General features: G+C 38.3%; 1 long non-coding RNA gene across 1 annotated transcript; it reads right to left on the bottom strand.

Annotated features, from left to right (window-relative positions):
* Positions 1 to 445: 445 nt before the first annotated feature.
* On the bottom strand, positions 446 to 4,601 carry LOC143272515 (uncharacterized). The gene is made up of 2 exons (XR_013050153.1): positions 4,517 to 4,601; positions 446 to 711 (listed from the first exon to the last, which is right to left on the bottom strand). It is a non-coding gene; the product is annotated as an uncharacterized LOC143272515 (long non-coding RNA).
* Between the last annotated feature and the right edge of the window lie 21,939 nt (positions 4,602 to 26,540).

Below are 26,540 nucleotides of genomic sequence, written 5' to 3' on the forward strand. Positions count from 1 at the left end.
TGTGAATTTATATGGGGCACAGCTAAGGAAGGAAGGAAGTCAGTGGAAAAATACTTGTGGGCTTGAAGTGGAGAGTTGGTCAATGTGAGTATGTCGTCTCTGTTGACTAATTGACATATATCAACTTGGGCTCTTATGCCCTCATGGAGACTGGGGGATAAGGATGTTCTTTTCCTTCATAATTATATTTCAAAAGAATGCCTCCAAGGTCTTTCAGAAAGAAAGTCAGTCTTGGGTGATAGAAATTTACATCTCAAAGGGGCAGAAAAATAATTTACAATTACAAGTTTCCTAAAGTAAATGTTCCCAGAATAGAGGTTAGAAAGATTCTGTCTAATATTTTCTCAAGCCAAGGGAGACTTTAAGGCCCTCTTGGTCAGTAAGGGGATTGAATATATTTGCATTTTGAGTACTACTTTCAGAAATGACTCATGGTAATGTGTAGTTATTTTAAGGTTCTTTTTTATTTGTTTTTACAGGTGACAGAAATTCAATTCTAATTAGGTTATTATCTTCAGAGTTCAGGCCCAGTGGGAAACAGATGTTCAGGATGTGGATGCAGGACTTGAGTTCCCTTACTGACTTTTGATCTATCTATAGCCATGCAATTATCCTTGTACCTTGACTGGGAGTTGCCCAGCTCCTCCTTGCACGTTTATCTAGTTCTTTCTGTATAGTTGTTGTCCTTTCACATGTTGACGGAGGAACAAGCTGAAAGAGAAAATCTGGTGGCTGTAATCTATCACATAGGTAGATGCCAACTTCAGATTTCTCTGAATGCTGCAATGGTTCCCCTTTCCCTCTTCCCCCTAAGCCTCTAGACCTCTCTAGAAGAAAAATGACCCATTTCTACCTAAAAATAAAAGATTTCCAAGTACTTTTAAATATTATGCTCATGAATGTAAAAATTTCCTTTATTCTCTTTTGTAGAATAAAGATACTGTATCCCAGAGAACTAGTCAGTCTACAGGCTAAATCTAGTCTAAAAATCTTGATATGAGAGGAAAAGTTTTATTTGTTTACTTCCTTTGAGTTTAGCTTTGGCAAATTTTGTTGCTTTGACTCTTGCTGATATAAACTAAAGTTTTGTGAAATAATGTGTGTAAATATTTTACATTATTAATCTTCAAATAATTGGAACATACATAATGGTAGAGAGTTGACTATTATAGGTCCAGAGCCAAATGTAATTTATCTTGAATTACTTTATTCCCCTTAATAGCTTTTCATTGTCTACCTCTGTATTACACCTAACACCCATCACTATCACATCAAATGTTTAGGATCTATTAACTTAGCTGGTCGCTACTTCCACTATCCCCAACGCTAAGCATGTCATCAGCGTATGAGACCTATTTCGGAGTTCTCTGGTGTAACAAACCATGGATTTAAAAAAGTGCTTCCTGTTTTGTGACTATAAAAATTTCCTGTAACTGATACTACACTGGAACATGGAGAAAGCAGTGACCTAAATATAGGTCACATACATAAATTTAGCTCCAAAATAGACTATTTCATCATTTTTAGATGATATCTGTTCTTATATATGGTCAGTGTTCACTAGTTTGCAATGAGTACCCAAATGACAAAGTACAATTGTCAGAAAAGCAACAATATCTTCCTCTAAGAAAAGGAGCTTGTTCTGAGGTGCAATGTGCCTACTCTAGGATCACTTGAACAAAAACCTAAGGAAGTGGCCACTAGCTGATGTAATAAAACAAGACAGACACTGAGCCAATGGTCAATAATTCATGCTACTGTCAGTGATTTAGATTCCAGCCTGTACCCACTTAGGGTCTAATTGCAATCTAAACCAAGAATTTGGAAATGACATTTGAGAATCATCTGTCAAAGCTAAAAAAGGCTTTACATACAAAATTGGTAACTGAGACCCAATATTATTATCCATTGGTTTAAGTTCCTATATTTTAGAAGAAAAAAAGCAAAATGAGGCAGATCTATGCTGTTGATCTTCACTTTAGTTCCCCTTTAGTCTGTTTGATTTTTCTAACATTAACTCACTTTATTTTTCTTTAAATATAAACACAAATTAGTTCTTACTATTAAATTCTTCCCACAAAAATCATGCATTATTTAAAATCTATATCAGAGATTTTTCTGTTTTGTATATCTCAAAAGTGCATGAATAGTACAGATTTTTTTGTACTCTTTACATCAAATAATCCATAGAATGTTCTAAGAAATGGAATTGAGAGATCTGTGTTGCTATAAAATAGATGAAAAACACAGCATTCTTTTTATAGACAGTTGCACCATTGTGTAAAAGGAGAAATGTCTGTCACAGGGATGATAAAACTGAGATCCTTGAATTTTGAGATACTAGGAACTCAATAATTCATTTTTGATGGTGTTGATCTTAAATTGAGTTTTCTAAGCTTTGAATGTTCATATACTTTCCCTTCTATCATATTATCTGAAGGCAAGGCTTCTTGCTTCTGGTTACTTCCTGTGACTCTGATTAACAATGGATTGACAAAGACTTTGTCAATGGAGGTAACATATGTTGTTAAATAGAGGAAGTGTTTTCCCAAAATAAAGTTTCCATCTCAGAAATATACACACTTTAGTTCTTTTTATTTCTTTTAAAAACTACTGATTTTATAATTTATGCTTGCTTTGGTGTTGGTGTCTGGTTGAGGCAGTAACCCAGTCCTTCTGAATCTAGAGTCAGAAAATTCAGAAAAATTTTAGCTAGAGAAGACGCAGGAGGAAAACTCATGAAGAAACCCTACAGTGGCCAAGGTCAGACCCAAGTTTGAGAGGCTTAGAGGTCTCCTAATTTTGCTTCTTTTAAATGAATACATTTGCTTAGGGAATATGGATCAAGACTCAATGCAGTTTGTATTCCAACAATCCACTTTGGTTGATTGTATACAATACAGAAATGTTGTCTCTCATTCATCTTGTACAACCAAAACATTCTATCAGTGTGTCTATATAAAGCGTAATATGTAAAGCAACAGCACTAAGCTAAAAAGAAATATGTCAGACTATAAGCCAATTAAAAGAAAGATTCGCTATTTGTGACTTACCAAAATTTAAGATCATAATAAATTCTGTATTAATCAGGGTTCTCTAGAAGAATGGAACTGAGATAGATAGATAGATAGATAGATAGATAGATAGATAGATAGATAGATAGATAGATGATAGACAGAAGATAGATAGAAATCTATAGATATAGATATATTGTTCTGGTTAGTGCAACAATGGGTTTCTACCAATGGAAGGTCAAAGAATCCAGTAGTTATTCAGTCCATAAGGCTTTATGTCTTAGCTTATGTTTAATATATACTGAAAGCCCCAAAGAGTAGGTTGTAATGCCAGGAAAAGAATGGGATTGCTAGGAAGAGTGAGATCAAGCAAGTAGATAAAGAAAGCTTTCTTCTTCCATGCCCTTTATATAGGCTGCCAACAGTAGGTATGGCCAAAAGTAAAGGTGGATATTCCCACCTCAAAAGATCCAGATTAAATGAGAGTCTTCCCACTTCAAATGATTTAATTCAGGGGGAAAAAATCCCTTACAGTTATACCCACCCACTTGGATTTTAGGTGATTTTAGATGTATTCAGGTTGACAACCAAGAATAGCCATCATATATTTTAATAAATATGTTTAAGCTGTTACTTTTAAAGATTTGGATAGGTTTATTTGTCAAATTTTACCAAAATTACTAAGCAGATTATCCAATACTTTAATATTTGAGGTGTTCATAATATTTTGTATCTGAATAAAATTGAGGAATATGAACTTGTGAAAGTACATTCCTAAATGGAAATTGATACTTTCAAACTTGAAAGATTATCATGTTGCCAGAAGTTTTCCTGTGTCCTACCTGGTCCACAGCCACTCAGGCCCAAGTAAACAGACACAGGTTTATGTTAACGAAAACTACTAGACCATTAGCTCAGGCTTCCTACTGACTAGCTCTTACACTTAAACTCAGCCCATTTCTGTTAACCTATATGTCACCATGTGTTCTGTGGCTTTACCTGTGTGCCATTACATGTTGCTCTCTGGATGGTGGGCTGGCATCTCCTTACTCAGCCTTCCTCTTCCCAGAATTCTCCTTGTCTGCTTATCCTGCCTATACTTCCTGCCTGGCTACTGGCCAATCAATGTTTTATTAAACTAGTGTACAAAAGCATCATTTCACAGCACTATCAGGTTATTTTCTAAGTTGCATTGACCATCACATTTGATAGGAGGGTGTTGATCAAGGTAAAATACTATTATATAAATGTATCAAATCACAAAGTAAAATAGTTATATTTTTAAAATTAAGATAAGCAATTTGGCTCTGGTGCAGTCCCCACCAGCCTGGAAGCAAGTGAGAGACCTCCCTCCAAGATGCATTACCACCCCTGCCACCCACTGGACTCTGTTACTCTAAAATCCACTCTATTGCCCAACCCCACACTCCTGAACATCCTCTCCATGGCCAGTCCTCCCCTGAGACCCCAGAAGATTACATAGGCACAGGTTCAAACCATACCAGTTGGAAGAACAGGAACAAGCACAACTTACACCAGTTTGATGAACAAATGAGTAAACACCAATGTAAGAACACATTCCGCAACTGAAAGAGCAATATGGCATCAACAGAACCTAGTGATTCTAGAACAGCAGGACCTGAACATTCCAATGCAGCTGAACCATAAGAAAATGACCTTGAAAAGAACTTTATGAAGATGATAGAGGCCCTTACAAAGGAAATAAAAAATTCTCTTAAAGGAATTGAGGGAAAAAAATTGAAAAAAAATCACTAAATCCATTAAAGCCCAGAAAAAAATCAAACAGGTGAAGGAAGCAGTTCAAGACTTGAAAATTGAAATAGAAACAATAAGGAAACAAAATCTGAGGAAATTATGGAAATGAAAAATTTGGGAAATCAAATAGGAACTATAGATGCAAGCATCACCAGCAGAATATAAGAGATGGAAGAAAGAATCTCAGGTGTTGAGATACAATAGAGGAAATAAATTCATCAGTCAAAGAAAATGTTGAATCTAATAAATCCCTAACACAAACCATCCAGGAAATCTGGGACACCATGAAAAGGACAAACCTAAGAATAATAGGGATAGAAGGAGGAGGAGAATCCCAGCCAAAGGCACAGAAAACCTATTCAACAAAATCAAAGAAGAGAATTTTCCTAACTTAAAGAAGGACATGCCTATAAAGGTACAAGAAGCTTACAGAACAACAAATATGGAAAACCAAAAAAAAAAAAAATTCCCCTCACCACATAATAATCAAAACACTAAACATACAGAATAAAGAAAGAATATTAAGACTGCAAGGGGGAAGTAACATATAAAGGCAGACATACCAGAATTACACCCAACTTCTCAACAGAGACTGAAATAGTCAAAAGGTCTTCAACAGATGTTTTGCACACATTAAGGAATCATGGATACTAGCTAAGACTACTACACCTAGCAAAATTTTCAATTACCATAGACAGAGAAAATACTATATTCCATGCCTATCCATAAACCCAGATCTACAGAAAATACTAGAAGGAAAATTCCAATACAAGAATGTTAGCTACACCTATGAAAACACAGGCAATAGATAATCTTACATCAGCAAAACCCAAGAAGGGAATCACAGATACCACTACCAAACCCAAACAAAAAATAACAAGAATTAACAATCACTGATCATTCACATCTCTTAATATCAATGAACTCAATTTGCCAATAAAAGACAACCAATACAAGAATGTTAGCTACGCCTATGAAAACACAGGCAATAGATAATCTTACATCAGCAAAACCCAAGAAGGGAAACACAGATACCACTACCAAACCCAAACAAAAAATAACAGGAATTAACAATCACTGGTCATTCACATCTCTTAATATCAATGGACTCAATTTGCCAATAAAAGACACAAGCTAACAGAATGGATACAAAAACAGGATCCATCTTTCTGCTGTATACCAGAAACACACCTCAATTTTAAAGACAGACATTACCTCAGAGTAATTAATCAAATGCAATGGAGGACATTTCATACTCATCGAAGGAAAAAACCATCAAGATGAAGTCTCAATTCTGAACATTCATGCCCCAAATACAAGGGTACCCTCATATGTAAAGGAAAGATTACTGAAGCTTAAATCACACATCAAATCCCATACAACAATAGTGGGAGACTTCAGTACCCTATTCTCACCAATGGACAGGTCTTCCAGACAGAAACCTAACAGAGAAATGAGGGAACTAATAGATGTTATGACTCAAATGGGCTTAACAAAATTCTATAGAACATTCCACCCAAACATAAAAGAATATTTATTATACCTTCTTCTCAGCACCTCATGAAACCTTCTCTAAAATCAAAAACATATTTGGTCACAAAGCAAATCTCAATAGATACAAAAAATTTGAATAAACTCCTGTATCTTCTCAGATCACCATGGCCTAAAGTTAGAATTCAACAACATCACAAATTACAGAAAGTCTACAAAATCATGGAAAATGAACAATACTCAACTGAATCACCACTGGGTCAAGGAAGAAATAAAGAAATTAAAGACTGCCTAGAATTCAATAAAATGAGGTACAACATACCTTAACTTATGGGACACTATGAAAGCAGTGCTAAGAGGAAAGTTCATAGGACTAAGTGCTATGCAATTCTCTAATTGCACTAAATGCTATGAACTTGGAGAAATTTCACACTAGTGACTCAGCAGCATACCAGAAAGCTCTAGAACAAAAAGAAGCAAACTCACTCAAGAGAAGTAGATGACAGGAAATAATAAAATTGAGGGCTGAAATCAATAAAATAAAACAGAGAACAATAAAAAATCAATGAAGCAGAGTTGGTTCTTTGAGAAAATCAACAAGACAGACAAACACTTATGCAAACTAACCAAAGGGCAGAGAGAGAATATCCAAATTAATAAAATTGGAAATAAAATGAGGGACATAACAACAGACACTGAGGATAGCCAGAGAATCATCAGGTCATACTTCAAAAACCTGTACTCCACAAAATTGGAAAATTTAAAAGAAATAGACAATTTCCTGGATAGTTATCACAAACCAAAATTAAATCAAGACCAGACAAACAACTTAAATAGACCTATAACCCCTAGAAGCAGTCATTAAAAGTCTCCCAACCAAAAAAAAAAAGAAGAAGAAAAAAAAATCCCAGGTCCAGATATGGTTTCAGCACAGAATTGAACCAGAATTTCAAGGAAGAGCTAATACCAATACTCCTCAAATTGTTCCAAACAATGAAATCAGAAGGAACATTGGAAACTTCTTTTATGAGGATACAGTTACCCTGATACCCAAACCACACAAAGATACAACAAAGAAAGAGAATTACAGATCAATCTCTCTCATGAACAGTGATGGAAAAATACTCAATAAAATACAGACAAACCAAATCAAAGAGCACATGAAAAAAAAAATCATCCACTGTTATCTAGCAGGCTTCACCCAGAGAAGGGATGCAGGGATGGTTCAGCATATAAAAATCTGTCAATGTAATCTACCATATAAACAATCTGAAGGAGAAAAAAAAAAGATCATCTCATTAGATACTGAAAAAGCCATCAACAAAGTTCAACACCCCTTCATGATAAAGGTCCTGGAGAGAACAGGGATGCAAGGAATATACCTAAACATAATAAAAACAATTTACAGCAAACCAGCCATCAACATCAAATTACATGCAGAGAAACTAAAAGTGATTCAACTAAAATCAGGAACAGGACAAGTTTGAGCCCTCTCTCCATACCTCTGTATGCAGTATAGTACTTGAAGTTCTAACTATAGCAATAAGGCAACAAAAGGAGATCATGTGGATACAAATTGGAAAAGAAGAAGTCAAACTTTTGCTATTTGCAGATGATATTATAGTATACGTAAATGACCCAAAAGTTCTACCAGGGAACTCCTACAGCTGATAAACAACTTGAGTAATGTAACAGGATACAAGATTAACTCAAAATATTCAGTAGCCCTCCTATATACAAATGATAAATGGGCTCAGAAAGAAATAAAAAAATGACACATTTTCCAATAGCCACAAATAACAAAAAATATCTAGGGGTAACTATAACCAAATAAGTGAGAGGTCTGTATGACAAGAACCTTAAGTCTTTGAAGAAAGAAATTGAAGGATATATCAGAAAATAGAAAGGTCTCCCATGCTCTTGAATAGGTAGATCAATATAGTAAAAATAACAATCTTACAAAATATAGATTCAAACCAAACACAATTCTTCACAGACCTCAAAAAAACAGTACTCAACTTCATATGTTAAAAAACAAAAACAAAAACAAAACAGGACAGCTAAAACAATGCTATACAATAAAGGAACTTCTGGGCACATCACCATCCCTGACTTCAAGCTCTACTCTAAAGCTATAGTAATGAAAACAGCTTGCTGTTGGCATAAAAACAGCCACATGGACCAGAAGAATCAAATTGAAGACACTGACATTAACCTGCACATGTATGAACACCTGATTTTTTACAAAGAAACCAAAAATGTACAATGGAAAAAAGAAAGTATCTTCAACAAATTGTGCTGGCATAACTGGATGTCAACATGTAGAAGATTGCAAATAGATCCCTGTCACCATGCAAAAATCTCCTCCGAGTGGATCATAGACCTCAACATAAGTCCAGTTACACTGAATGTGATAGAAGAGAAAGTGGAAAGGAGCCTTAACACACTGGCACAGGAGATCACATTCTAAATATAACACCAGCAGCACCAACCTGAGAGCAACAATTAATAAATGGGACCTCCAGGAACTGAAAGGATTTTGTAGGGCAAAGAACATCATAAATAAGACAAAATGACAGCCTACAGAATGGAAAAAGATTTTCACCAACCTCACATCTGACAGAGGACCAATCTCCAAAATATATAAAGAAGCAAGAAACTAGACAACAAAAATACCAAATAATCCAATTAAAAATGTGATACAGAAATAAACAGAGAATTCTCAACAGGAGACTCTCAAATGGACAAAAAATATTTAAGGAAATGCTCATCATCCTTGGTCATGAGGGAAATGCAAATCCAAATGACTCTGTGAGACCATCTTACACTTGTCAGAATGGCAAAGATCAAAAACATTGACTACAGCCTGGAGAGGATGTGGAATAAAGGGAACTCCACTGCTGGTGGGAATTCAAACTCATACAGTGACTTTGGATCAGTAGGGTGGTTTCTCAGAAAATTGGGAATCAATCTACCTCAAGACATAGCCCTACCACTCTTGGGCATATACCCAAAGGATGCACAATCATACCACAATGACACTTGCTTAACTATGTTCACAGCAGCATTATTCATAATAGCAAGAACCTGAAAACAACCTAGATGTCCCTCAAAAAGGAATGGATAAAGAGAATATGGTGCATTTACATAATGGAGTATTACTCGGCTAATTACTCAGTAAAAAAAACGACATCATGAAATTTGCAGGCATGCAAATGGAACTACAAAAAATTATCCTAAGTGAGGTAACCCAGACCCAGAAAGACAAATAAGTTATGCCCTCACTCATAAGAAGATAATAGATGTAAAGAAAAGGATAAACAGACCACAATCCACAGCCTCCAAAAAGCTAGGTAACAAAAAGAACACCAAGAGGGATTCATGGATTGCCCTAGGAAGGGGAAAGAGATGAGATCTTTTGGGTAAATAGAGTGAGGGAGGGCAGTAAAGGGGAGAAGATGAGAGGTGAGAAATCGTGTGAATGGAATGGTCCAGTTGGAGGAGGGATGGTGTGGGAGAGCAATGAAAGAGATACTTAAATAGAGGGAGCCATTATAGGGATAGGGAGAAGCCTGATGGTAGGGAAATTCTTAGGAATCCACAAGGATGACCCCAGCTAAGACCCAAAGCAATAGTAGAGAGCCTGCCAGAACTGGCCTTTCCCTGTAATCAGATTGGTGAATACCCTTCCTATTCCCATAAAACCTTCATCTAGTAACTAATGGAAGAAGATGCAGAGACCCACATCCGAGCACTGGGCTGAGCTATGGGAGTCCAGTTGAAGAGAAGGAGGGGGATTACATGAGCAAGAGGTGTTGCTGGAGAGCTTCTCTCCAGGTTCCCCAAGCCCCGCAGTCCCACAATCCACTTATAAAATAATCACTCAGACGCTTATATCACTTATAAACTGTATGGCCGTGGCAGGCTTCTTGTTAACTGTTCTTTTATCTTAAATTAACCCATTTCTATAAATCTATACCTTGCCACATGGCTGGTGGCTTACCAGCGTCTTCACATGCTGCTTGTCCTGGCGGTGGCTGCAGTGTCTCTCCTCCTTCTTCCTGTTTCCCCAATTCTCCTCTCTCTTTGTCCCGCCTATACTTCCTGCCTGGTCACTGGCCATCAGTGTTTTATTTATATAGAGTGGTATCCACAGCAAAGGGGGGTCAAGATCATGACGGGAAAAACCACAGAGACAGATGATCTGAACTTGTGAAAGCATATGATCACTGGACAGACAACTGGGGAGCCTGCATGGGACCAAACTAGGACTTCTGCATATGGGCGACAGTTTTTTTTTTCCTGGTTTGCTTGTGGGACCCCTGGCAGTGGGACCAAGATCTATCCCTGGTGCATGAGCTGGCTCTTTGAACCCCATTCCATATAGTGTGATGCCTTGATCAGCCTTGATGTGGGGATTGAGGATGGGTGGCTTGGTCCTGCCTGAACTGAACTTGCCAGGAGTCCTTACCCTTTCTGAGGAGTGGATGGAAGTGGGTTGGGGAGGTGAGGGTTAGTGGGAGGGGGGGAAGGAAGGGGGAACTGTAGTCAGTATATAAAATAAATAAAAAAGAAATTAAAAGAATAAAGTGAAATAAATAACTAAATAAAAATGAAAATTATCTTAACACTCAAAAAGCAACAATAACCAATGAGAAGATCTTACTTTAATGAAACATCTTGGCAAAGCACTTCACTTTTTGCATACCCACACACACACAAAATCAAATCTTTGACAAGTTAAAGAAACTAAACTAAAATTCAACATAAAGTTAGCTCCTTTCTCTAGCACTTGTCTTTGAGCAATATTTTTACAGGAAACAGGGAAAATTAGTGGTTCGTCTTTCTTAATATTCCATACTCATTTGCAGATGTTCTGTGGGAGGCAATTGTGGTGATATTATGTTCCCCAAAATATTGTGCACCCTAATAAACTTACCTGGGGTCAGAGAACAGAACAACCACTAGATATAGAGATCAGAAAATGGTGACACACATGCCTTTAATCCTAGCATTCCAGAGACAGAGATGCATCTGGATCTCTGTGAGTTCAAGGCCACACGGGAAATAGCCAGGTGTGGTAACAAGAGCCTTTAATCCCAGGAAGTGATGGCAGGAGGCAGAAAGGTATATAAAGCTTGAGGACCAGCAGCTAGTGCCTCATTAAGTTTCAGGCTTTCAAGAAGCAGCTCAGCTGAGATCCATCTGGATAAGGACTCAGAGACTTCCAGTCTGAGGTAACAGGATCAGTTGAGAAATGATCAAGGTGAGGTAGCTGTGGCCTGTTCTGATTCTCTGATCTTCCAGCATTCACCCCAATACCTTGCTCTGGGTTTGATTTTATTAATATGACCATTTAAGATTTGTGCTACAGGCAATTTCATCCAAAACCATAGCATAAAGAGAAGCCCTACTGCCAGGGTCACCTGGCCCTGTTTAGGTCATAAACACAAGTTCTCTCCATCTGAGCCATCAACTAACCCTATGGCTAGGCCATGATACTGGGTGTTCTTCACTGTCAAAACTCCTCCCACTGCTTTCTTCTAACCTCCACCAGAAACTGACCCCACTTTAGCTTTGCTCTCATTCCTATCAATATATCAAATATTCTTGAGGTAGTTCTATAATTTTCTTCTAGAGCTTTGCCAGATCTTCCCAGACATGTTCTTTGTGTTAAACATCTCAAGACTTTTATCTCTACTATAAATATCTGCTTAATTGTTCAACTTATGTATAGTGAGTTCTTTCAAAACAGAAAGAGTGCTTTAGTCCAGTTTCTCTGTATTTGGTCAAGATATTTACAAAGAATATTTGTTGAATGAACAAATTAATGTTCCTTCAATGTAGTTTGGTTGTATACATATATTTTTTTTGCCTAGGCTGATAAATTCACAAATATCCTATGGAAACTAAAAGCAGAAAGAACATTAAGTATTGAAATTAAATAGAATGAAATAAAACCAAGTGGGAATTCAGGATGGAGATGGAAATAACCCGTTCCACTAAATATAGTATCATAGTGCATGAGTGTGGGTGCCAATTATTTACTCTCTGACGAAGAAGAGTCCTGCAGCAGTCTCTGCTGAAGCTCTTCACCTGGCACACCCCAGGGACTGTGTTGTCCTGTGAAAAATGACCTGTGACAAGTGCAACCACTACATGTTCAATTGTTTCTTTCCCTGAACTCAGTATTTCTGAGTCTTCTTGTTTTTTCAACTCCAGGGGGAATAGCCAATGCTGCTGTCAATGAAGCCATCTCATTCACTTAGCTATTTGGACATGTATACAAGCAAAAAGTGAATTTGAGCCCCCAGTTATCTCTACATGCTTGAGAACTGAAAAATCTGCTGAGGGAGTAGGCTAATAAATACAAATTCTACAGCTCTCAGGGAATGGAGTTAAATCATCTTTTAGCACATTAACTTTGAGTGATATGAAGATATTTCTGTGCGGGAAGTACAAACAGATTCATGATGTCAGCATCTGTCACACTGCTTCTAACACAATGATAATGCTGAAAAATCTCTCAACAAACTATCCTCTATTGAGATCAGCAATGACACACTCCAAGAGTCTTCTGAAAGCTGGTGATGGTCAATCAATAATGAACAAGCCACAACAGGAATTAAGGGCAAGCTATAGGCTTTCAATGGAAAGCATAAACATCATTAAAAGCCATTTATTGCAAAACAGGAAAAAAGAAAATCAAATGAGCATATAAAGATACCATGTTTCATACAAAAAATTGATTTTATTGCTTTGAAAAGGAAATATGATACTAATTACCATACTAATGGATGCTTTTATCTTTTTAAAAGAAATACCTTAAGGAATACAAGGGTAATTCTCTGTGACTATAAAATTTTGCAGTGGAAGTCATGATAGCTGTGTGTTGTGGAGACTCTACAGTTATATAAAGCCATAAACACCTTGTAACATTAGTCTGTCTATGGCATGGTCTAAGAAACCCATAATTTGGTTCTAACCACTAAACTGCTAACAAACAGCAACAAATGGCTTACATTCATTAAACTTGTACTATTTGCTATCTCTATGTTAAATATACAATATTGATTTATTTCCAATTGGAGGAGGTGGAGTTTTCACAGTGATTTTTTTTTCTTTTATTGAAAATACATTTTTTCATATAATATCCCCTGATTGTTGTCCTTTCCCTCTTCTCCTTCCTGTTCCTCTCTGCATGGACTCCTATCTGGATCCTCTCCATTTCTTCCTCTCAGTAGGAAACAAACAGGCTTCCATGGCATAACAATAAAATAAAGTAAGATAAAACAAAAAACAAATATACCAGAATAGGACAAAGCAAACAACCAGAAGGAAAGGAGCCCAAGAAGCGGCACAAGGAACAGATATAGTAGCAGAGACCCACTCACTTGCACACTCATTAATTCCATAAATAAAAAAACAGAAGCCATAATATATACTCAGAGGATCAGTAGGGTTAAGAGAGAGAAAGACGAGAGAGAGAAAAAATATAAATAAATAAAAGGAAAAAAATATATTTTTTAGATAATATACACAGATTAAGTTTCCCTGTCCCTCTGATACAACCTTATGAGACAACATTATGAGACAAGGAATCTCCAAAGATGTTGAGTTCTCCATCTTTTGGCTATCTATTGCTAGGCATGTAGCCAATCCTTGTTAGTAATTTATTTACTCAGTTAGACTTCCTTGGAGAAAACTTAATTTTCATTTCTAAGTGGTTACCAATTGGATATTGCTTTTGGGTTAGGGATCTGGGCATATGCTCACTTCTCTCAGCTCCAGGACCCCATCCAGTATAGAAGCATGTAGGTCCTGTGCATGTTACCTTAGTCGCTGGAATTCATATGTGCATTCATCATGTGAGTTTACAAGGCCTCATTTCCTTGGTGTTTTCCATGCCCTCTGGCTCTTATAATCTGCCCCCTTGTCTTCACAGGGCTGACTAAACCCTGAGGGAGGGATTTGCTCTAGACATACTGTTTAGGTGTGAGTGTTTCAAGTACTCTCACTCTGTGAACAATATCTGGCTATGGGTGTCCATATTTGTTCCCATCTGCTATAGCAGGAAGGTGCTTTGTAACAGTTGAACAAGGCACTGATCTATCAGTATAGCAGAATGTCACTAGGAGTCATTTTCTTCCTGTGTTCCTTTAGAATAGTATTGTGTTATCCACGGTGGCTTTCTGTGGAATGTTGTTCTATATGCTATGAATGTGTGTTGCTCTAATTGGTTAATAAATAAAATTCTGATTGGCCAGTAGCCAGGCAGGAAGTATGGGATAAGCAGACAAGGAGAATTCTGGGAAGAGGAAGAGCTGAGTCAAGGGTCACCAGCCAGACATAGAGGAAGCAAGATGACAAGGCAAAACTGAAAAAAGGTACCAAGCCACCGTGGCTAAACCTAGATAAGAGTTATGGGTTAATTTGAATGTAAGAACTATTCAGTAATAATCCTGAGCTAATGACCATATAGTTCATAATTAATATAAGCTTCTGAGTGACTATTTTATAAGCAGCTGAGGGACCACATGGCTGGGTGGGACACAGAAAAACTTCCAACTACAATTGGCACCCAATGTGGGGCATTGTTCCACATAGACCCAAAAAAGGTCTATGAACACACAGAAATGGAGCCACACTAGTCTTCCTAGTCTCACAGTCTCATGCCAGCAGCAGCACACACTTGTCTCCCAACATCTGCCTGCAAGATAGTGCTGGCCACCAGCCACCATGAGCTAAGTTGCATGGTTGCAGATTCCCACCACAGTACACAGAGGTGTCTTCAAGACATGCAGTATGGTGTGTGGTAGATTTTGCCTTTGCTAGTACAGACAGGAGAGAGAGAGAGAGAGACAGAGACAGAGACAGAGACAGAGACAGAGACAGAGACAGACAGAGAGAGACAGAGAGAGAGAGAGAGACAGAGACAGAGACAGAGAGAGACAGACAGAGAGACAGAGAGACAGAGAGATTAGAGAGATTTCTGGGCTACATGCTGCTGTAATGGAGGCATAGACCCAGTGCTTCTGAGAGTTGGTGATATGCATGACTCCCAGAGCTGGGAGGTAAACATATCACCACCATATTAAAATGCTGAGGTGGGTGGATTCAGTAGCCAAGGCTGCTGCTTCTCTATCCTAACTGCTCTGCAGTTTAAAGCAATAGATTCACAATAAGACAGACTCAGTTGGGACAAACCCTAAACAGTTTACAAAGTATATAAAAATGTACATAGGCTTGGAAGAGAGAAGAAAAGAAATATAGACAATTATATAAAGAAATAAAAAGTGTAAAAAATTGTCTTTAAAGAGAAAGTAAAAGTAATATAAAAATAAGAAATATAAAGATGGACATGAGTGGGAGCAATGAAGGGTGAGGGTCAAGGGAAAGAGAGAGGGAGATCCTAGCTGGATCAAGAAAAGAGAGGGAGAACAAGGAATAGGAGACCATGGTAAATGAAGAACACATGAGAAAAGGAAGAAACAAAGAGCTAAAGAGGCCCACAGAAATCCACAAAGATACCCCCACAAAAGACTGCTGGCAATGGTCAAGAGACAGCCGGGACTGACCTACTCTGGTGATGGGATGGCCAAACACCCTAATAGTTGGACCATAAACCCCATCCAAGGACTGAGGAATCTGGATGCAGACATCCACGGCTAGGCCCCGGGTGGAGCTCTGGGAGTCTAATTAGTGAGAAAGAAGAGGGTTTATATGAGCGAGAATTGTTGAAGCCAAGGTTGGATAAAGCACAGGGGCAAATAACCAAACAAATGGAAACACATGAACTATGAACCAAAGGCTGAGAGGCCCCAAACTGGATCAGGCCCTCTGAATAGGCAAGACAGTCGATTGGCTTGATCTGTTTGGGAGGCATCTAGGCAGTGGTACCAGGTTCTGGGCTCGCTGCATGAGATAGCTGTTTGAAACCTGGGACTTATGCAGGGACGCTTGGCTCAATCTGGGAGGAGGGGACTGGACCTGCCTGGACTGAGTCTATCAGTTCGGTCCCAGTCCTCGGGGGAGACCTTGATCTGGAGGAGTTGGGAATGGGGGGTGGGCTGGGGAGAATGGGAGGGGAGCAGGAAAGGAGAGAACAAGGGAATCTGTGGCTATTATGTAGAACTGAATAGTATTGTAAAATAAAAAAAATATATAAAAAAAGATGGAAATCATACAGAGAGCTTGGATTACATTGTCTTTGGGATTTTTAACTACAGAAAGACATTTAATTATAAAGGTTCCTAAGTTAAAAGTATATTGACTTCAAAATTTGGATCTAAAGATGTGTTGCTCTAGAAAGGAGGCTCTGTTTTTGTTTCCACAGGAAACAAAATAGCAATTTTTTCTTTTTTTTAATTTTATGTTACAATACCATTCAGTTCTACATAACAGCCACAGATTCCCTTGTTCTCCCCCTTCCTGCCCCCTCCCCTTCCCCCCAGCCAACCCCCCATTCCTACCTTCTCCAGGGCAAAGCCTCCCCCAAGGAATGAGATCAACCTGGTAGACTCAGTCCAGGCAGGTCCAGTGTCCTCCTCCCAGATTGAGCCAAGTGTCCCTGCATAAGTCCCAGGTTTCAAACAGCTAACTCATGCAATGAGCCCAGGACCTGGTACCACTGCCTAGATGCCTCCCAAACAGATCAAGCCAATCAACTGTCTCACCTATTCAGATGGCCTGATCCAGTTGGGGGCCCCTCAGCCTTTGGTTTGGATTTGTTCCAGGTTAAGATGGATCAGATTTGATCAAGCCAGACTTCCAGAACTTTAACAGATGGTACTTATCAATGAAGATTATAGTCAGTCTTTCCAGGACTTGAACATTATCTATAATTTTCTCAGGATCCCCATAAGATTGCCAGCACCTGGCAGTGGTCTAGAGGGTGCCTGGACTGGTCTACTCTGGTGTCCAGCCTAGCAAATAACCTAGCTGTCATCATAGAGCCTTTGTACAGTGACTGATGGAGGCAGATGAGAGATCCACAGCCAACACCAGGCTGAGCTCCAGGAATCCAATTAATGAGAGAGAGGAGGGATTCTGCAGGTGAGGAATGTCAAGATCATGATGGGAGAACATGCAGAGATGACTGGCCACACTAGTGGAAGCCCATGAACAGTGGACTGGTAGCTGTGGAGCCCCCATGGGACTGGACTAGACCCTCTGGATATGGAAGAGTGTTGTTTGGCTCGAACTATTTGGGGGGCACCCAGGCAGAGGGATCAGGATCTGTCCCTGGTGCATGAGCAGGCTTCTGGGAATCCAGTGCCTGTAGTGTGATGCCTTGCACATCCTTGGTGCAGTAGGAAGGGGCTTGGACCTGCCTAAGCTCAGTGTGCCAGGCTCCGCTGACGGGGTGACTTGGGATGTAGATGTAACCAACTGTCTTATTAAATAAGAAACACAGAACCAATGTAAAGAAGAAAGCCAAGAGGTCAGAGCTCAGAACTAAAACCTTACCCTTCCTCCTGTGGTGGTCCTACCTCTCCGAAAGAGAGCTACTTCCTGTGTGTTTGTCTTTAGATAGTCTTTCTGTTCTGCCTTCTCATTGGTTGTAAACCCAAACACGTGACTGCCTCATCACTGCCTGTAAGTACAGCCCTCCAGGTCTTAAAGTGTGTGTCTCCAATGCTGGCTGTATCCCTGAACACACAGAGACTTACCTAGCTCTGCCTACCAAGTGCTGGGATTATAAGCATACACCACCACCACCCTGCTTTCCTATGGTTTGCTAATAGCTCTGACCCCTGGGCAACTTTATTTATTAACATACAATTAAAATCACATTTCAGTACAAATAAAATACCACTATATTGGGAGAGAGGGCTGGGGGTGGAAGGAGGGAGGAGGGGGGATCTGTGGGTGGTATGTGGAGTGAGTAGAAAATTTCTTAATAAAGAAAAATTAAAAAAGATTGCCAGCACCCCCTACCACCAGGAAGTAGTATGAGAAGCTATGCCCAAATTCCCAAAATATTGTTTATGAAGGTTTATTTTTATTTAAAGGGGGTTGATTATAAATGCAATCTTTCTAAATAAGAGAAGGGGATATTATAGATATGATAGGATGAAAGGGTAGATTATTGAATCTACTTTTAAAGAACAACAACTTGTTTGAAGTGTTTTACATTGCTGTGGATTTTAGTTTATTGATACAAATTTAAAGTTAATTTTGTTATATTGTATGTATATTTCTACTCTTGTTTATGGTGTTTTGTTTATACAACTCATTTAAAATTATAATGTATAATTAAGAAATACGGATTAGTAATTAGTCATCAATGATAATCACCCTTATAGTCATGTTAATTAAGTTTTCTAGGTATACATAGGTATGTTTCAATTAGGTAGGTAATGTTCAAATACTTCAAAGACCTACACAATATGGCATTTAAAATGTTTTAAAAACTTAGACTTTTCTGGACAATGAGATACATCTGCTCATGGCAGCACCAATTACTTCAAGGAAAATGATGAGCATTGAATAAACTCATTATGGAGTTTTCTTTCTTTGTGGCACAAGCTAGCCACTGGGCAAAAAAGTGCACTTGCATCAACTGACTGACAGTATGTTGTGTAAACTGGACCTGCAGGACCCATAGGAAGATGACCACTGAATTTTGCAAGGCAAGATGGTCCTTCAGATTCCTACTTTGCAGAAGAAACTGTGGTGGTAATCTAATTGTATTGAAATATTATTTTGATTTGTACTGAAATATTAATTTGATTGTATGTTAATAAATAAAGTTGTCTGGGGGTCAGAGCTATTAGAGCCATAGCAAGAGTGTGGCGGTGGTGGCACACGCCTTTAATCCCATAAGATCTCTGTGTGTTCAGGGATACAGCCAGCATTGGAGACATATGCCTTTAAGACCTAGGGGGCTGTACATTCAGACAGTGACGAGGCAGTCATGTGTTTGGGTTTACAACCAATGAGAAGGCAGAACAACATACTTTAAAAATACGAACCGAGAGGAAGTAGGTCTCTTTTCGCGAAGCTGGGACAGCAGGAGGAAGGGTGAGATTTTAGCTCTGAGCTCTGACCTCTCGGCTTTCTCTTTTACATTGTTTCTGTGTTTCTTATTTAATAAGACGGTTGGTTACATCTACATCTGGCGCCCAACGTGACAAGAATCCATTAAAAACTGCTTGGCTTGGCGGCAGGTCCGCTTTCCCGCAAGGGCGGCAGGCGGCCCGCGGCGGCGGCGGCGGCGGCGGCGGCGGCGGCGGCGGCAGCGGCGGCACACGGCGGCCGGCGGCGATCGGCTTCTTAGTCCGAGCTGCTGGCGTCCTAGTCCGGGTAGCAACTTCTAGCCCGGGCCTAGGTCTGTGAGCAGCTTGCCTAAAGCCGGTGCTACAAACAACTCAGACCTGCCCTGCCGAACAGGGCCCCGCCTGTAAAGCCAACGCACGTGGTCGGAGCTTAAGGAAGCCAGACCCAAGCCTTAACTCGGCACAAGAGGGAACACGTGGCTGCATTTAAGCTTTAGCCGGCTACGCTTTCTTGTGCGTTCTCTCTTTCCTCTCTCTCTCTCTCTCTCTCTCTCTCTCTCTCTCTCTCTCTCTCTCTGGATTTACACCTGGGACACTAGGTGGCTGCTTTGAAAATCCCCTCGGATTTCTACTGTTCTACGCAGATTTGGTAAGTCATAATATATCAGATATTTTAAAGGAAACTATCTAAAAGAGAATTTTTTTCCACATTAAAAAACAAATGGGTTTTATGTGTACATTGGAAGAAAATTGGTTTTTGTTCGAAATTTTAGGCAGTCTGGCAATGGAACAACTATATAATATTAGTATTGGTGGAATTATGCACCTCATCACTATAATACTCCACATTTTAATATTTAAAAAGATAGTCAATTTAAGTGCCAGGATAACAGCGTTAGAAGAACTTGTTAAACCTGTAAAAATTCAGACAGAAGAAATTAACAGTGAAGTTGTTTCAAGTCGGGATCATAAGGTTGCAGAAAGAAAGCCTGTTTTCACACAGTCACCCTTAATTTATCCTGTAACAGTACAGCAGATGCCTGATCAAATGGCTACACAAAATACTTGGGCTCCAATTGAAATGTTGGATTTAAAAAGGTTTAAGGAGGCAATAGTATCTTATGGCATGCATTCCCCATATGTAAAGCAAATGTTAAACACTTGGTCAACATATAATAGGATAGTACCACAGGACTGGCGGGACCTCGCACAAGGTGTTCTGGAACCCAGCCAGAGACTTCAATTTCTGACTTGGTTTAAGGAGGAGGCTAAAAACATAGAAAAACAATGGAGGGATAAAGGAGTACAAGTTTGCCAGGATCAGCTTATGGGCGAAGGCCAATATGCTTCAGCACAAGCACAATGTTTATATGATGTCCAAACCCTAATTTTATGTCGAACGGCAGCCTTGAATGCATAGGACAAAGTTGAGGAACCAGGAAAAAAATCTGAGTCATTTACAAAGGTGAAGCAAGGCCCAAAAGAGTCTTTTACAGATTTTTTACAAAGACTGGCTTCAGCAGTAAAGAGAACGGTCTCGGATTCAGAAGCTGGTAAGGCAATAATTGAATCTTTGGCCTTTGAGAATGCGAATGCAGCATGCAAAAGAATAATCAGGCCATTAAGGGCAAGATCTGCACCTATGGAAGATTGGATTAGAGAAACAATTAATGTTGAAGCTGATGAGCATGATGATACATGGGTAGGAGAAGTAATTTCAAAAGGTTTGAGGAGTGTTAGATGTTTTGGATGTGGAAAGCAAGGACATTTGAAAAGGGACTGTAGACAGGTCATTTCCAGAAACAATGTTTCTTCAAGGAACAATGACAACAGAATGCCCCTTCCTTCTGGAGTATGCAGAAGGTGTGGTAAGGGAAAACACTGGACCAACGAATGTAGATCAACAAAGGACAGACAGGGTAATCCTTTGCCTCAGTCTTCGGGAAACTCCCAGAGGGGCCTCAGGCAGGCCCCCAGTGCAAATCCAGTTCAAACCTTTCCGGCAGCCATAGAGGAAATGCCTGCTCTGGAGAGCAATTAAATAACCAAATGCCTATTGGAATAAATCATGCTGGTCAGAATGATGAAACAGAGAGAATAGAAAATTCAGGAGAAAACATAAAGAAAATTTTTTGGCAAACTTCTATTAATGAACAAAGACCAAAATTAACGATAAAAATAAATGGTGTTTTGTTGTCTGGTCTGGTAGACACAGGTGCGGACGTTACCATAATTGCACCAGAATTTTGGCATCCAACTTGGCCTCTTCAGGAGGTAAACGTTCAACTGTTAGGAATTGGGACATTATCTCAGGTGAAACAGAGTGCAAGATGGCTCGAATGTATAGGTCCAGAAGGACAGAGAGGAAAATTAAAACCATATGTGGCTAACATAACTATGAACCTGTGGGGTCGAGACTTGTTGCAACAATGGAATACTCAGATTAACATCCCTCCAATCTCAGAAACAAATCATAAACTAGCACATGTTACTGAGAGAAATATTAGAAGATATTGTTCTAATGAGTGGTCACCAGCCATCCATATTATACAAGAACAGGGCACAATAACTGATGATCTTCCAAAGACACCAACAGCTCTACCTTTAAAATGGTTAACAGACAAGCCTGTATGGGTCCAGCAATGGCCTTTAACAACAGAGAAACTCCAGGCTTTAGAAGAGCTGGTAGAAGAACAGTTAAATGCTCAGCATATTGAAGAATCAACCAGCCCTTGGAATTCTCCTGTATTTGTTATTAAAAAGAAATCTGGTAAATGGAGAATGGTAACAGACCTTAGGGCAATTAACAAAGTAATTCAGCCAATGGGTTCTCTACAATCTGGGATGCCTTTGCCTACTCTGTTACCAAAAGGATGGCCTCTCATAGTTATTGATTTAAAAGACTGTTTCTTTTCAATACCCTTACAAGAAAAAGACAGAGAAAGATTTGCTTTTACAGTGCCTACTTATAATAATTCTCAACCGGTTAAAAGATTTCAATGGAGGGTCCTCCCACAGGGAATGTTGAATAGCCCAACTCTGTGCCAACATTTTGTACAACAGCCATTGGAAGTGATACGTAAAAAATTTCCTAAATCTATAATTTATCATTATATGGACGATATTTTACTAGCTGACTCAAATGCAGATACTTTAGAAATAATGTTTGAAGAAGTAAAGAAAATTTTGCCTTGCTGGGGATTACAAATTGCTCCTGAAAAGATACAAAGAGGAGATTCTATTAATTATTTAGGATATAAAATAGAGCTACAAAAAATTAGACCCCAAAAGGTGCAAATTCGGAGAGATAGACTACAGACTCTTAATGACTTTCAAAGATTATTTGGAGATATTTCTCATCTACGAACTATTGTTGGGGTAAAAAATGATGAACTGACTAATTTGTTCAAAACCTTAGAAGGTGACAAGGACTTAAATAGTCCAAGAGAATTATCACCTGAAGCTGAGAAAGAATTAGCCTTGGTAGAAAAGAAAGTGCATGAAGGACACGTGAATCGTATTGATCCAAAGCTGGATTGCATTTTGGTTATCTTACCTTCTAGGCGTTCTCCTACTGGAATATTAATGCAGAGGGAAGATATTATATTGGAATGGATATTTTTACCAAATAAACCAAATAAAAAATTAAAAACTTATGTGGAAAAAATCTCTGACTTGATTTACAAAGGAAAAATGAGACTTCGTCAATTAGCAGGCATAGACCCAGCAGAAATTGTCGTACCATTAACTAAGGAGGACATTGAAAAATTATGGACAGAAAGTGAACCTTGGCAAAGAGCTTGCAGTAATTTTTTGGGAGAAATTAACAGCAAATATCCCAAAAGCAATAGAATTGATCTTATAAAGAGAGCTGATTGGATCTTGCCTCGAATTGTACGGCAAAAACCCATATCTGGAGTTCGTACATTTTATACAGATGCCAACAAAGAAGGAAAGGCAGGTTACAAATCAGAAAATTTAAGTAAAGTGGTTCAAAGTCCGTATAATTCAGTTCAAAAATCAGAATTGTATGCTATTCTGTTGGTATTAATGGATTTTTCAGAACCTCTCAACATAGTAACTGACTCTCAGTATGCTGAAAGAGTGGTGTTACATATTGAGACTGCAGAATTTATCCCTGATGCTTCAGAATTAACTTCACTATTTATTCAATTACAAGATACAATCAGGAAAAGGAATCATCCTGTATATATAACTCACATTCGATCCCATACTGGTCTGCCCGGCCCTCTAGCACAAGGCAATGAAGAGATTGATAAATTATTGATAGGAAATGTGCTGGAGGCCTCAGAATTTCATAAAAAACATCACGTTAATAGTAAAGGTTTAAAAAAGGATTTTTCCATAACCTGGCAACAAGCCAAAGAAATAATAAAGAAATGTCCTACTTGTTCCTTCTACAATCAGACGCCATTACCAGCAGGATGTAACCCAAAGGGTACTCAGAGAAATGAAATCTGGCAGATGGACGTGTTTCACTTTGCAGAATTTGGAAAATTGAAATATGTACACCACACTATCGATACTTATTCAGGATTTCAATGGGCAACTGCTTTGAGTTCTGAAAAAGCTGATTCTGTAATCACTCATTTGCTAGAAGTTATGGCCATCATGGGTATACCTGCACAAATCAAAACTGACAATGCTCCATCATATGTCTCTGTTAAAATGAAACAGTTTTTTGCTTATTACAATATAAAGCATATTACAGGCATACCACATAATCCTACAGGTCAAGCAGTTATAGAAAGATCAAACAGAACTCTAAAGGATATGCTAAATAAACAGAAATGGGTAACAAAAACCCCCAGAAATAGACTGCATAATGCTCTTCTAACTTTGAATTTTCTGAATGCCAATGAGAAAGGAACAACAGCTGCAGAGAGACATTGGATAATAGAAAAAACTACAGAATTAAATCAGCCTATATACTTTAAGGATGTGCTGACCTCAGAATGGAAACCAGGGTATGTATTACATTGGGGACGTGGTTTTGCTTTTGTTTCTACAGGAGAAGATAAGCTGTGGGTACCATCAAAATTGATAAAGGTTCGATTTGAACAAGAGAGACCTCTTAATTAGAGGAGGTGATAGTTCATCAACCAGCATGAACATCCAATTTAAACTAACTTGTATCAATAACACATGCCTTTTCATTTAATCAGATAATAACTTGTCAAAAGGAAACATCCCCAAAATTAGTCTTGGGGAAAGGTTTTTGTTTTTGTCTTTTAGGAGAATGAAGGTTAAGGAATCTGAAGAACACTGGACAAATGAGACAACTGAAGAAAAGGGACAAATCATCTATCCCAAGAAACAGAGTGAAACGGTGTATGGGTATATATTATCTAAAAAAAAAAAAAAAAAAAAAAAAAAAAAAAAAAAAAAAATTTTATGTCTTCCTAAATGTTTGTTTCTGCTTTTCTCTAAAGATTTAACACTATTGGTCTTCTAACAGTCCCAGTTCAATTAAAATTTAAAGCTGACTTTGGAGTTGGAGAATGGCTCTCTCCTTCTTTAAAATCAAGCATGTTGTTAAAAGGAAAATGCAAACTCCCTGTATCATGCCAGAATAAGAGCCATCTTCTGCTATGGTACAGGACAAAAGCAAAATTAATTAAGGGACTATTCTATTACTAATCTCAACTCTTTGATTCTATTCTGATTCTTTAAACTTTTCTCAAAGTATAAATTTTATATCAAAATTTACAAGATTAATATATATATATACATTTTAAACTTTGTTAAGATATGAATGGTCACATAGAGTACTAACTAATTCTAGAAAAAAGGCTAGCTGCATATATATGTTTTTGTGTTCGAGTCTCTTATGAGTTTTCTGCAGGAAATCACGGCCAGGCCTAATATCAACTGAAGTCTCCAGAAAGAAGATGGGGCCCCACAACAACAACAATTCCACGTGGACAATAATAATATCATTAAGCTGACAAACATCATCCACAGATCAGCTTTGAACTACAAGGTGCTCAGAGCAATTTTGAGATGACTAGCTGAGATGATCCAGTCTCAAAGACTACTTGAATAAGGACTTGAGATAAACCCTGAACTTTGGCATTATACACAGACTGGATAGTGAAGGATATAGTTACCTCTCTTAGAATTTGACAATTAACCTAAAATTTTTCTTTCAGGATAAAGAAAACTTCGCCCATACCCAGCAGGAAGCAATTTTAAGAATACGACGCCCACATTCCCAAAGAGGTGGTGTGGGGCAGGTGGTTTTTTTGGTCTTTTTAATGGGTTCTGGGTCTGGGATAATTTTCAGTATTTAGGGGGGTTGGTTACAAGTTATTGTCAAGGGTTAGGAAAAAGGCTAAGCAAAGGAGATTAGATTTAAGGTTCTTGTTTAAAAAAAAAAAAAAAAGAAAGAAAGAAAGAAAGAAAGAAAGAAAGAAGGAAAGAAAGAAAGAAAGAAAGAAAGAAAGAAAGAAAGAAAGAAAGAAAGAAAGAAAAAAAAGAAGAAGAAAGAAAAGAGAAAGACAATTACTAGTTTTAAATACTTTACATTGGATTGAATTGTTTTATATTGTACACAAATTTGAAACTGATATTGTTAGAAAATGCTATATGTATATTTCTAATTGTATTTATTCCATCCATTTAACAATGTAATGCAAATTTCTGATCCTTGAATGTTATTATTATCAACTATTAGGATATAAAGAAATGAAAGCTAGTAGTTAGACATTATCATAGAACTTGTAGTCATATTGGATATGTTTTAAAAATTGAGCAGAGATGTTTTAGACAGGTCATCTTCAAACCCTTCAGAGATCTACAGAATATGGCATTTAAAATGTTTTAATAACTTAGAAAATTTTTCTTTTTTGAGACATGTCGGCTCCTGGCAGTACCAATCTACTTTAGAGAAAATATGGGCATTGAAGAAACTGCATATGGAGTCAACTTTCATTCTGGCAAAAGTTAGCCACTGGACAACAAAGTATCCTCGAATCAACAGGACAAAATGGACAGACAGATCACGAAACAAGGGACTACTGATTCTTGCCAAAACAAGTGTGGTTATGGCTTTATCAAAAGGCATCTTCTGAGGCCAGGACAATATGGCCCCATCCCTGAAGTGGCCTTCGCATCCGGAAAAGGTACGGTGCCCTTTTCTTCGAAGGCAGCTTAACAGGCAGAGGGCCGATGGATTCTGTTGTACAATGGAACAGCAGCTGAAAGCTCATGCCTCTCAAAAGTAGACTGGCATTTA

This window comes from Peromyscus maniculatus, chromosome 1 (assembly GCF_049852395.1).
Source record: "Peromyscus maniculatus bairdii isolate BWxNUB_F1_BW_parent chromosome 1, HU_Pman_BW_mat_3.1, whole genome shotgun sequence".
NCBI lineage: Eukaryota > Metazoa > Chordata > Mammalia > Rodentia > Cricetidae > Peromyscus > Peromyscus maniculatus.